Below are 11,958 nucleotides of genomic sequence, written 5' to 3'. Positions count from 1 at the left end.
GTGTACGCCTTCAAAATCAGAAGGTCTGATGCTGTTCTTAGCAGGTAGAGGAGAAAGTACAGCTTTGAGTTCAAATGTATGCATAGCCAAAAAGGCAATGGCAGCAATAGCACATGCAATTGATACAGTTAGGAAGTCTGCTTTATTTTGGATGAGTACACTCATAAATCATTAGTCATTGAGCAAAGTCAGAGGGAGACTGTCAACTCCATGAAGATAAAGATTTTGTCTGTCTCATTTACCACGGAATCTCCAGCATTAGAAAAGATGGGTGATCAATAAGTACTTAGTTAATAAATGACTTAATTGTCACAGACCAATTTGGAATCCTAGGAGGGGAACAAATGGACTCAGATAACTAAAATAAACTCCTAAAGCAGAACTGAGATGCCAGCTCTATTGTAGATCTCCTAATTGCCAGGGAGGAGGGATTACGGCTCAACAAGACCACACATATAAGACACCTATGGAATAGGCCTAAGTGAATATTTTGTGAAACAAGTATAGTTTACCATTGAGCTGCTTTGATTATTTTTTGCTAATTTCTTTTATCTTCTTCAGTCCAAATTTTAAAAGACATTTTTAACGCTCTGTAAGTCAGATATATTGAATGAGGGTTGGCCCTAACTGATTATCTGGAAGTCACTACAGAAGCTATATGTCAGGGCTTTCTACCCACTTAGCACCAGTCAGGGGCAATTTTATAATGGGCAACCTCCCAGGAACTAATGTTGAAGTAGTCCTCCAGTGGACACTGACCTGGATTGCGATAATTCAGTGACAGCCCCACTGGGATGTCCATAGTGCCACTAACGATTTCTTCTCTAGCTTTTCTTTTGCTCTCCTTCCCTCACTGTGAGTGGTCTCCTGAATCTCATTATAAGTTTCCCATGAGCCTTTCCCTTGATTTCCTATCTATCTCTGTTTCAACTATTCCCTATGCTGATGACTCTCAACCCTAACATTCCCACCCTAATTCTCACCCAAACACTGATCTCCTATCTTCTGATGTCTTCAGTAAAACTCATTTTGATATTCCTCAGTTCTTCTAACTACCCAGTTATGAAACCTCAGAGTCCTTCTTAACTCTTCCCTCCATGTTGTCCCCACCAAGTTCAGCTGACTCTATAAAATGCTCCACAGCCACTCTCAAGTCTTGATTCTTTTCATCTTATGCCCAATTCAGTGCAATAAGTTCTTGTCTGGTCACCCAGATTCCTAAGTTTATCTTTTCCAAACATACTGCAGCCAGAGTTTTCTTCCTGAATTCCCACTTTGACCATATTTCTCTCCTATTCAAAAATTCCCAGTGGCTTCTTGTTACCCCTATTCTATCTTGCCTTTGAGAACCTCCAAGATCTGGCCCCTCAGACAATCCCATACTGCCTCCTGATATGATCTTTCTGGTCCAGCCAGCCCCCCTTTTTTTTCCCTAGTCCTCCAAAAATAATTTGTTTGTTTGAATGCTATGTTTTTGCTCATATTACTCCTCACTTGTAAAGTCTTTTCTTGCTGAGGGTTTAGGTCAAGTCTTAACCTCTTCCATAAAGACTTTTAAATGGTTTCATTCTTCTTTGATCTTCCACTTTCTGATTCATTAATATGCTTATTATCTATGCCATGTTTTTGGTCACAGGACATTTTGAAATATTTAACTATTAAATATGTCTATTTCATCTTCTCTATTATACACACTTAAAAAACAATAATATGCATTTATTTCTTTATGCATGTTTTAGTCCTCAACCTGGTGCTATATGAATATAAAGGAGCTCAATAAATATTTATGGACTTGATGAATACAGCTATGGTTTAATGGAAAGCAAACCCTATTTGGAGCTGCATATTTTGGATTTGCTTCTCAGCTCTGCTGCTCCCCAGCTAAGTGACAATGAGAAAGTCATGAAACCCCACAGGTTCTCAAATTTTATTATTTTAAAGAATCACCTGGATATTTCATTCAATAGACATAGAAATTATAGCATCACAGAGCAAAATCTGAACAACTGAAAAGATACTCCTTTGGTTGATAACTGTTGAAACTGGTGATGAGTACATGGGGGTTTAGTAAAAGTTCTTTCTACTTCTATATAGGTTTGAAAATTTTCATAATAAATGGTCATCTTCATCACCCTGGAGCACTAGTAAAAAATGCAGAAATTCTGATTCAATAGATTCCTAGATATGCCCCATAAATTCTGATCTAGTGCTTTGAGATGAGATTCAGGAATCTTGTTTTTTATAGTCAGGCTATTGTCAACATTGCTCTATCTCTCTGAACCTTTTTCCTAACCTGTAAAATTGGGACACAACATCTTCTCTACAGATCTACTGTAAGTGAAATAAGATGTGTAAAACATGTAGTTCAGTTCCTGGCTCAAAATAAGAAGCCCAGTATATGCTTAAAGTAACAGAATCCTGAGACCTCCCTGGTAGTGCAGTGGTTAAGAATCTGCCTGCCAATGCAGGGGACACGGGTTCGAGCCCTGGTCTGGGAAGATCCCACATGCCGCGGAGCAACTAAGCCCGTGTGCCACAACTACTGAGCCCGCATGCCACAACTACTGAAGCCCGCGGGCCTAGATCCCATGCTCCACAACAAGAGAAGCCACTGCAATGAGAAGCCCGCGCACCAGGACAAAGAGTAGCCCCTGCTCGCCACAACTAGAGAAATCCCGTGCGCAGCAACGAAGACCCAACACAGTCAAAAACAAATAAATTAATAAATTTATTTAAAAAAAAACCCAGAATCCTGCACCCTTCAAGAAGGACTCCTGCTCTGATAAATGGCCAATGACCATTTATAACCCTGAAGATGAATTTAGGCAACCAACGCCAAGAATAAAAAGAATTTAAAAAGTGAAAGAATTTAAGAGTAGTACTGACACATCCTCTCTTCTTTATGCTCTGCTAAGTGATTTGACCTCTTCTTGGAATGAACTGCAACCATATTTAATTTAAAGAGCTCAGAGATAACAAACTGTCAATAATCAGGGTATTTCATGGATGGTCTCACTAGACTGGTGACTAAGCTAATTTTCAACAGCTGGAAGAGCTTATCTCTCTCACACAAATCGTGTATAGTTCAGCCATTATGGAGAAAATCGCTTTGAAAAACAAACTACCTCTTCTAGAGTGAAGTATGATTTAGGCTTATTGAAAAAGAATTCTGAGACTTCTATAAGCATATTTTTATTTTAATGACATTTTTGTTTATAGTAATTGCTTATTAATAACTAAATAGATAACATTTACCACCACAATTGCACTAGATATTTTATCTTCTTTAGCACTTTTGGAGTAATTTTGTTTTTTAATTGGATGAATCATACCATTTCTGAGCTATATTTGTCCTCTATCTTCAGCCACTACTACCCCTTAAACCTTCACTTTACTCCTTCTAGACTTCTTCTTAGACTCTTCTCCAAATTTTTTAGAGAAAACTGTTTCAATAATGTAAAATCTAGGCAACAGAAGGTTAAATATGCACAAGAACGCTGGAAATAACATGAAAACTTTTTGTAGCTTAAGACTAGAGGTAGAACTGTCTATAATAATAGGTCCAAGACCACTTATTCACTTGTTCATTCATCCAGTAAATATTTAGTGAGTTCTTGGGAATTCCCAGATGAACTAGACACTGTATTTCCTTAAGGACTCCTCTTAAAACCAACCATAAGACAAGGTAGAAATGACACTGGTGGGGATAGGTGAATGGTGGTGGTGGTGAGGCAAGGGTGAGGTTGTCACTCATTACCAGGGAGGGCGCTCTGAGGAGGCAGCCTTTACCTGGGCTTGCCAGAGTCTGATGCGGACAGAGAGAGATGCCTCAGCCTAACTGAACCCTCCCACCCACTCATCATGTGCATAGGCTACAGATCTGGCTTAGGTTAGAGCCACATTTTGTGGCCATGGAGCATAGCAAGGCTTACATAGCTGTAGGAACTGAGTCCACAGGCAACACTAATATAACAACTTCTCTTGTTTGCCACAGTGTGTAACTTGAATGAGATGCCAGTTTAGATTTAAATCCAGCTGCAAATTGACCATTGCTTAGCTCATTCCTGAAAGATCCTTCGAAGAAGTGGAATTCAGGGCTAGGGTCTTCTCCAGTCCATCTGCAGAGTATGAGAATACTGTGGAGAACTTCTGGGTAGAAAAACTAGAGGGAAAGACAGATCAAACATAGACAATATCTTTAAACCTATATCTCCTTTGAATCTGTTTTTGCAAGCAGCAAAATATTATCTCTATCTTTAAATGCAGGGACGTGAAAAAGGGTAGTTAAATATGATTTCAAAAAAAATTAGATTATTATGTAAGAGACACATGAGTCTTTCTTCACTGATACTAGTTTCTGGCTCTTTAGAGGTAAACACTTTTTAATCTATAAAGAAACTATTGCCACTTCCATATATACTCTAAAAGGCGTTGCTAAAGAACTTTTAATCTCTGAATGTGAGAGATGTGATGAGAATGAAAAAGCAATTATGAGGCAGATATCTGCCATAAAATGTCTAAACCGGATGTGGTAGTGAGGAAAGACCTTTCTGTTCATCCTCATTCCAGGGCTGGAGACCCACTGGCTTTGGGTCAGCAGAATGTCTCCTTTTCCTTTTCCTAAAAATTGAACTGGTAGCTTCAGTGGAGGTGTAGGGCCACAGTCATCCAGCATCCACATACAGATCGCAGCGTGCAGCTAGAAAGAGAAATGTCAGCCAGCGGCCACATCTTCCCAGGCACTTTCACATAAGAAACAGATCAAAATGAAAGGCACTGATAGGCAGCCAGCAGCAACATCTCATTCACTTTGATTCAAGTAACTCAATTCCCCATCAGTGTGATGGAGAGAGGTTGGGAGACCACAGCCCTTGTGCTGGTACTGATCACTCCTTTTCCCCAGTGGCCAGCACCCGCCCCTCTTCCATTGTATTATGAGAAATCTGAACCATTTTGTGCTGAAGCAGGGTAGCTTGGGAGATGAGTGCTGATACAGGAGGAGGGGGGTTTTGTTGTGAATTACCTCGATTAGTCAGGATTTTCAACACTTTGGAGTTTTTAATTAATGCCATCAACTCTTTTTGCTTCATCAAATTGCATCAGTGTCAACATTTTTGGGCCTAGGGGCACCCCAGAAGTTATTCCTGGTTCCTGTTACTTAGAGTGATTAAGTAGACAGAGGGAAAGGGACATAAAGGTGGAGATAGCAGGATTCTAGAAGATAATAGACTTCATTTAGCTGGCTGCTCTTCTAGGCCCACGGCAGACCTCAAGAAAAAGGTATTCTGTGTTTGGTTTATCTAGCAATCTTAGCTCGGTACGTGTTCATAAGTTTACTCTAGTTTCAACCACTATATGCAGTTGATATTAAATATGAAAACAGCACCGCACAGAAAAATCTGGGGTCTCTGTGCCAACTGTAATATCCTTGCCTTGTAGTGTTAACTAAATTTTCACAGAGATTTAGTATGGAACCCTGTGTCACTTTTATTCTGTATCCTCACATGAAATTCAAAAGAGTGTTTTTGCACTTAGAAAGTGCTAAATATTTATTAAATGTGGTAGGAAAATCAGATTCGATATATTGGCAGGGTTTTTGTTTTTGTTTTTTGGTAATGGACAGTAATCCCCCCTCCACCCTTTTTTTGGAAATGATTGTTCTTCTTATATTGTAATGACATTTAAAATATACAAAAAGTACTTGTCCTATTTTCTTCAGGTCTACCAATTTCATCCTCTTCTCTCTTTAAAATAATCTGAATTATTACTGTTCTCTCAGAGCCACCCTCTGTAGACTTGCTTCTTTCTTTCTTATATCCTAACACTATGCTCTGATCTAAACAGCCCTGAATTTTAATTCCTGAAATATGTCAGCGAGGGGTGAAAACAAAGTTAGCAGAACATATGAGTTATTTCCTAAATCTAGGAACTTTCTGTAAGAACAACTTAAAAGTTATAGCCAGCAACAAACTAAACAGTTTGAAACCGAAATAATTATTGTGTTTTCATTCTGATCAGATATGGTGTTCTTTTAGTGTTGCCAGTGTCCCCCTTTTGTGTTTGGGCAATAAAAACCAGATTATGATTTTATAGGTAACCTGATGCCACGATTACAGGATGGAACGTAAACTGTCTACAAATACATGAATGTGAGAATGTCTGTGTGTGCACATGTGTGAGTTTAATAAGGCAATGAGGTTTCCATTTTGGTGCTTTTAATTTTTTTAATTTTTTAATAAATTTATTTATTTATTGGCTGCGTTGGGCCTTCGTTTCTGTGTGCCGGCTTTCTCTAGTTGCGGCGCGCGGGGGCTACTCTTTGTTACGGTGCGCGGGCCTCTCATTGCGGTGGTTTCTCTTTGTTGTGGAACACGGGGCTCTAGGCACGCAGGCTGCAGTAGTTGTGGCTCACGGGCTTAGTTGCTCCGCGGCATGTGGGATCTTCTGGGATCAGGGCTGGAACCCGTGTCCCCTTCACTGGCAGGCGGATTCTTAACCACTGCACCACCAGGGAAGCCCGTATTTTGGTGCTTTTTAGCATTCTCATGTCAGTTCCCAGAAAAGCCGGTTAACCTTTTTATTAAATCCCTCCCGTCTTGTCAAAATGAGTCTGATGATCAAAAAAGATACCTACAGGTTTTCTAAACCACAGTGTTTCAAAACCTGATGTTAGTCTGAAGCATAACAAAACACAACAAAATAAAACAAAAGGGTTATATTAGAAAAGAATAAATGGAATGCTTAACATTTTAAAAATTTAAAAAATAGAATATTTAAGAATAAAAACAAAGAGTTAAAATAACATTACTTTACCAAACAGATTTAGATTCTTTTCCTGATAGCTGAATAGCAGTAGGGGGGGAATGCCATTTATGTAAATATTAAAACTGTACTTTAGTCATGAGTTTGCACAGGTGTGGAGCATCTAAAGTTGGTTATGTATAACGCCATCTCATTGCAGTCTGCTCTTGGGAATCTCTCTGTATAAATCTCCAGGGAGGCAGAATGGCATCATGTGTGGATGTGTCGATCACGTGTGGATCTTGGCATTAGGATGCTTGGGCTCCAATGCTGGTTCTGCCACTTACTGGCTGCTTGCATTTAGGAAAGATAGTTGAGCTTTCTTAGCCTGAATTTCCTCATCCCTAAAATGAGGTAAATAATTGTACTTACCTCAGAGACGTTGAGAATCAAATAAAACAATGCATAGAATGTTCAATAGCTAGCTGTCAGTGCTCATAATATCTCAGTAAATAATAGCTGTTGTTGTTGTTATCTGCTCTCAGGCATGAGGTATGAATTTAACTAAACATTAACTTTTCCAGGGAGTTTTCAGCTGTGTGATAATGGATTTCAATTGTTAAAGAAAATTTAAACAAAAATCAGGGGGCTTTTTAATACTCCTGTACCCTCTTCACATGGATAAAGCCAATCAGTCCTGCAGAACTGCTTTATTTTCCTAAGCACATTGTTGGTGGCAGGAATAAATCTGGGTGAAATGTGGAAATGGTAAAGGGAACTTTAGCCTTGCTGCTCTCCTCTCCCAGCATTACTATCATCGTATGATTTGCATCTTCTTCATCTCATTCATCCCTCCCTCCCTCTCTCCTTCTCTCCCTCCTTTCTTCCCTGCCTCCCTCTATCCCCTACTAGGTGCTAGGCATTGGAGATGTGACATGAATTAGATACAATCCCTGTTCCCAAGGAGCTCACAGGAGGGTCATGGTGCGGGTACAGGGAAGATGGTGGTAGTTGTGGTGTCAGACAAAGAGATAATTATTCTGCAAGAAACTTAGTATAATGATTGAGATATGCATAGAATTTGGAAACAGGAGCACCAAGGACTTCCCACAAAAGTTTCCTTACATTGGATTTTAATATTCACCATCGCAGTGTGAAGAGCTCTCTCTTTGACAGTTTGTTTATATCAACATGCAAATGAAATTGAAATGTTTCCCAAATTAGATTAAGACCTTTAGTTACTCACAGGAATACATAACTATTTAGCTTTTCCCTGTAAGTTCGACCTTCTCAGTCATCTTTAAAACATAATGTGTACATGAGTCACAGCTAATGTTTAACAATGGATGAATGTCTAAGCAGGGCTTGAGGGGTACAGCATGTTTAATTGAACCAGATTCTGAGAAGACCCAGCTGAGGTGCAATTAACTTGGTGAATTAAACCTTTGGAGCCTCATTTTGTGTGTGTGTGTGTGTGTGTGTGTGTGTCCCCCACAGAGAAAGGGGGAACAGTTGTATTTTCATTTATTTGCACATTAGTTACCTAATTAGTCCATCCCTTGTAACAAAAAGACTTAGGGTCATGTTCTTATGGTCCTTTTTAAGCTGTTTCTTTGGAAGCTGTTTGTGTCATAGATTATTTCTAGTAAATTAATTTTGTTAGATTCTAAGTGACATCTTGAAAAAGGGCCATTATTTTCATTGTTGTTGTTCTTATTACTATCAGGACTTAAACAGGTCAGAAGAGAAAAAAGATCCTGAGATCCTAACAAGATCCTGCTCAGTTGTACCTAAAAATCTTTAAGTTCACACTGAATTGGGAACATTTATTAAAAGAATGATTGTTATAGAAATCCCAGTCTACCCCAATCCTATCTTCACAACAGCTTTGTGGTATTTATTTATTTATTTTTGTTGCATCAGTTTTTATTTTTATTTTTATTTTTTTAAACATCTTTATTGGAGTATAATTGCTTTACAATGTTGTGTTAGTTTCTGCTGTATAACAAAGTGAATCAGCTATATGTATACATATATCCCCATATCCCCTCCCTCTTACGTCTCCCTCCCTCCTTCCCTATCCCACCCCTCTAGGTGGTCACAAAGCACCAAGCTGATCTGCCTGTGCTATGCGGCTGCTTCCCACTAGCTATTTTATATTTGGTAGTGTATATATGTCAATGCCACTCTCTCACATTTAAAGCAGTATCAAATTACTAGAAACTTAAAGCCTGCATCCCTAATGTTTATGTGAAACCAACCAACATTTGATTGTAGTTGAAGAAAATTAACCTAACAGACGGAGAGGCAGATTTCAGTTTGCAGTATACAATATTTATTTTTTTGTGTTTTTAATTCTTTCCTATACTGATTTATCTTCAATATGCTTCAAAATGATGTACCTCTTTTGTGTCATAAATTAAGAAGTAAATAAGGAATAAGAAATTTGGATTTCTCAATTTTTTCGTGGTAAATAAATCTTAGTGCTTTTCTAAACTTAGGAGTTGAAAGAATAAGAAGAATAAAATGGTAAGGACTGAGTGACAACACAGATTCTAGCAAGCAGTGGATTTACGTGGCTCTCACCAGCTTTACTTCAGTCATTTGGTACATTAGGACTGAGGCATAATCTAGTGAATTTTCTAATCCTTACTTTTCTGATTATGGTGTAATTTTGAACATGGAAAGAGACCTAGAATGTTACATCCATCATTTATTGTCTTTCCTGCAGCTCGGGATGCCACCCATCCCATTTTCCATTTGTATAAAGTATAGGGCTGAGGCAAAGATCCAAACCGCAGAGCCATGCTGGAGAGGAGCAGGTTGCCTGCTATGCTGGCGGGTCCAGAAACGCTAACGAGACACACAGGAAGCAGCAGACCTTCCTTTCATGGGGCCCTGATACCTGGTGAAACAAATACTGGTGTGAATGCTTCCTGATCTTTTTGCTCTACCAGGAAGAGAGAACCGAGGGAGTAAAAAGGGGCAACATAGCTCATTTGTTCATTCATTTACTCACTCAACTAACATTTATTGAGTGCTCGTGGTGCACCAAGCACCAAGGTTGGTTCTGGGAATTTGAAGATGAATAAGTTATCACTCCTGCCTTCAAGGTGTTTCAGTCTAGCAGGGAGAAAGACATTTAAACCAGTAATTAGACTTGCTAAGGTAATTATTACAATGGGGAGCAGTTTCGAACAGAAACAGCATAGCTGTGGAGGCCAATGAAATTCAGGCTGTTACTGAGCTTTGTAACCAGGAGCAAGGTAATTAATGCCTTTGATCTTGGTTCTTCATCTATGGTGGTGGTGGTGGTGATTTCCCCTAACTTGCAGATAATGTACATGAAGTGCTCAATAGAGGGCTTGGCATTCAGTAAATGGTAGAGTGTGGATGTGCTTCAGGTGCTCGAATAGGCCTGCAGGGCAGTGGGACCACTGAGTCCCGAGTCTCATGTCATGTGTGCAAGAATGGCTTTCATTGGAACACTGGGGCCCTGGAATGACAAGGAGGTGCCACTGACAGAATTTAGTACCCTATCACTCAACTTATCATTGTCATTAGGCTGTAAGGTTTTAAAGGAAGGACCACAGATGACAGCTCAAAAAAGCCCATTGCCATTTTTGTTCTCATTTGAATTTCTGACACTAATGTCTTCCACATGACTCAACTTTTGCCACTGAGCTCCTTGTTTACTTGAAGATGCTTGCACTTCCACCAGCCTCCTTCTCTTCTAGGCCTTCCTTATATTTTCCTGTTGCCCTTCTCTCCACTCTCTGGTTTACTGTACTTGAGAGATATTATGTTTTGAAGTTATATTTTTAATATATATATTATATGTCAGATATGTAATATATATAAATTATAAAAAGTTAAATAGAATTTATTAGGTCATTGCTGCCTTTTTGTGAACTAAAAGCTATTGGTTAATGTTTATTGTGTTCTCACTAAGTGATAGGCATCGCATATCTTGGCATTATATCAGTGCTTCTCAGACTTTAGTGTAAATATATGTCACCTGGGGATCTTTTTAAAACGTAGGTTTTGATTCATTCGGTGAGGAGGTAGGACCCAAGAGTCTACATTTCTAACAAGCTCCTGGGTGATGCTGTCAGTCCGTAAACTGCATCTTGAATAGCAAGGCACTGTATCATTTGATCCTCACAGCAACACTATGAGGTGAATATTATTTTTCCCATTTTACATATGTGGAAACTGAAGGTTAGAGGAATTAGATCATTTTCCCAAGGTCGTGTTGCTAGAAACTTGCCATGCTCAGACTCTAAACCCAGATCTGCCTCCTGATATATATCGTTTGGGCTTTGGAAGTGTCCTACAACACCCAAAGGTGATCTGATGCTACCTGAATCAAAATTTATATTTTTGTTGACTATTTCTTCCTTTTTTATGAAACTTCTTTCTTAATTTGATTTCTCTTTATGCAGGACCTTGTATTACATAGCGATTCAGATGTGTTAGATTTTGTTTCTAAAGATCATATGTAAAGTTTATTTTATTTTTTAAATTTAATTTTTATTTTATATTGGAGTATAGTGGACTTACAAGGCTGTTCATTTCAGGTGTACAGCAAAAAAGTTTTGTATGATTTATTTGCCAAAATTACAGGTTAGGAAACACTGTACCATTGATGCAATCTGGTTTGAACACAAGAGGAAGTTGCTGGGGAAGGATCAGCGTGAGGAAAGGAAATCCTCAGGCTGATTTATTGTTTAATGCTCAGTGTACACAGTGTGCTACCCTTGTCACAGGCTAGTGGGAAAGGACGCAGCCCCTGTGCTTAACAGATCAGATATACTTTCAAAAATAACATTTTGACCTGCTTATAAGATTAATATGGTTCACAATAGAAAATCTGAGATACAGAAATGTAATAGTAAAATAAAAAATGATCTAAAATCCCACCAAGTGATTTCATATTTTATTTTTATTTTCAAAATTTAAAAGAATATATCTCTAAACGGTGACCCAGGACCACATTTACAGAGAGCAGCAAGAGTTCAATGTGGCAATACATTGCGATAAATAATTTAAACACTATTTTTGGTTTTGAGGGGCAGTGGGAGTAAAAGGGGCAGTTAGGAGTCCCCCCAAAGTTTAAGAAATGAGAATGCGCTGCTCAGCCAGCACTAGAGCTCCGGGGTCCTGTTCCACTAAGGGGTCCCAAAGCTTAGCCCAACCGGTGCAGCTGAAGACTGA

Source organism: Balaenoptera ricei, chromosome 1, assembly GCF_028023285.1.
Source record: "Balaenoptera ricei isolate mBalRic1 chromosome 1, mBalRic1.hap2, whole genome shotgun sequence".
Classification (NCBI taxonomy): Eukaryota; Metazoa; Chordata; class Mammalia; order Artiodactyla; family Balaenopteridae; genus Balaenoptera; species Balaenoptera ricei.
Note: the sequence above shows the minus strand (reverse complement) of the source record.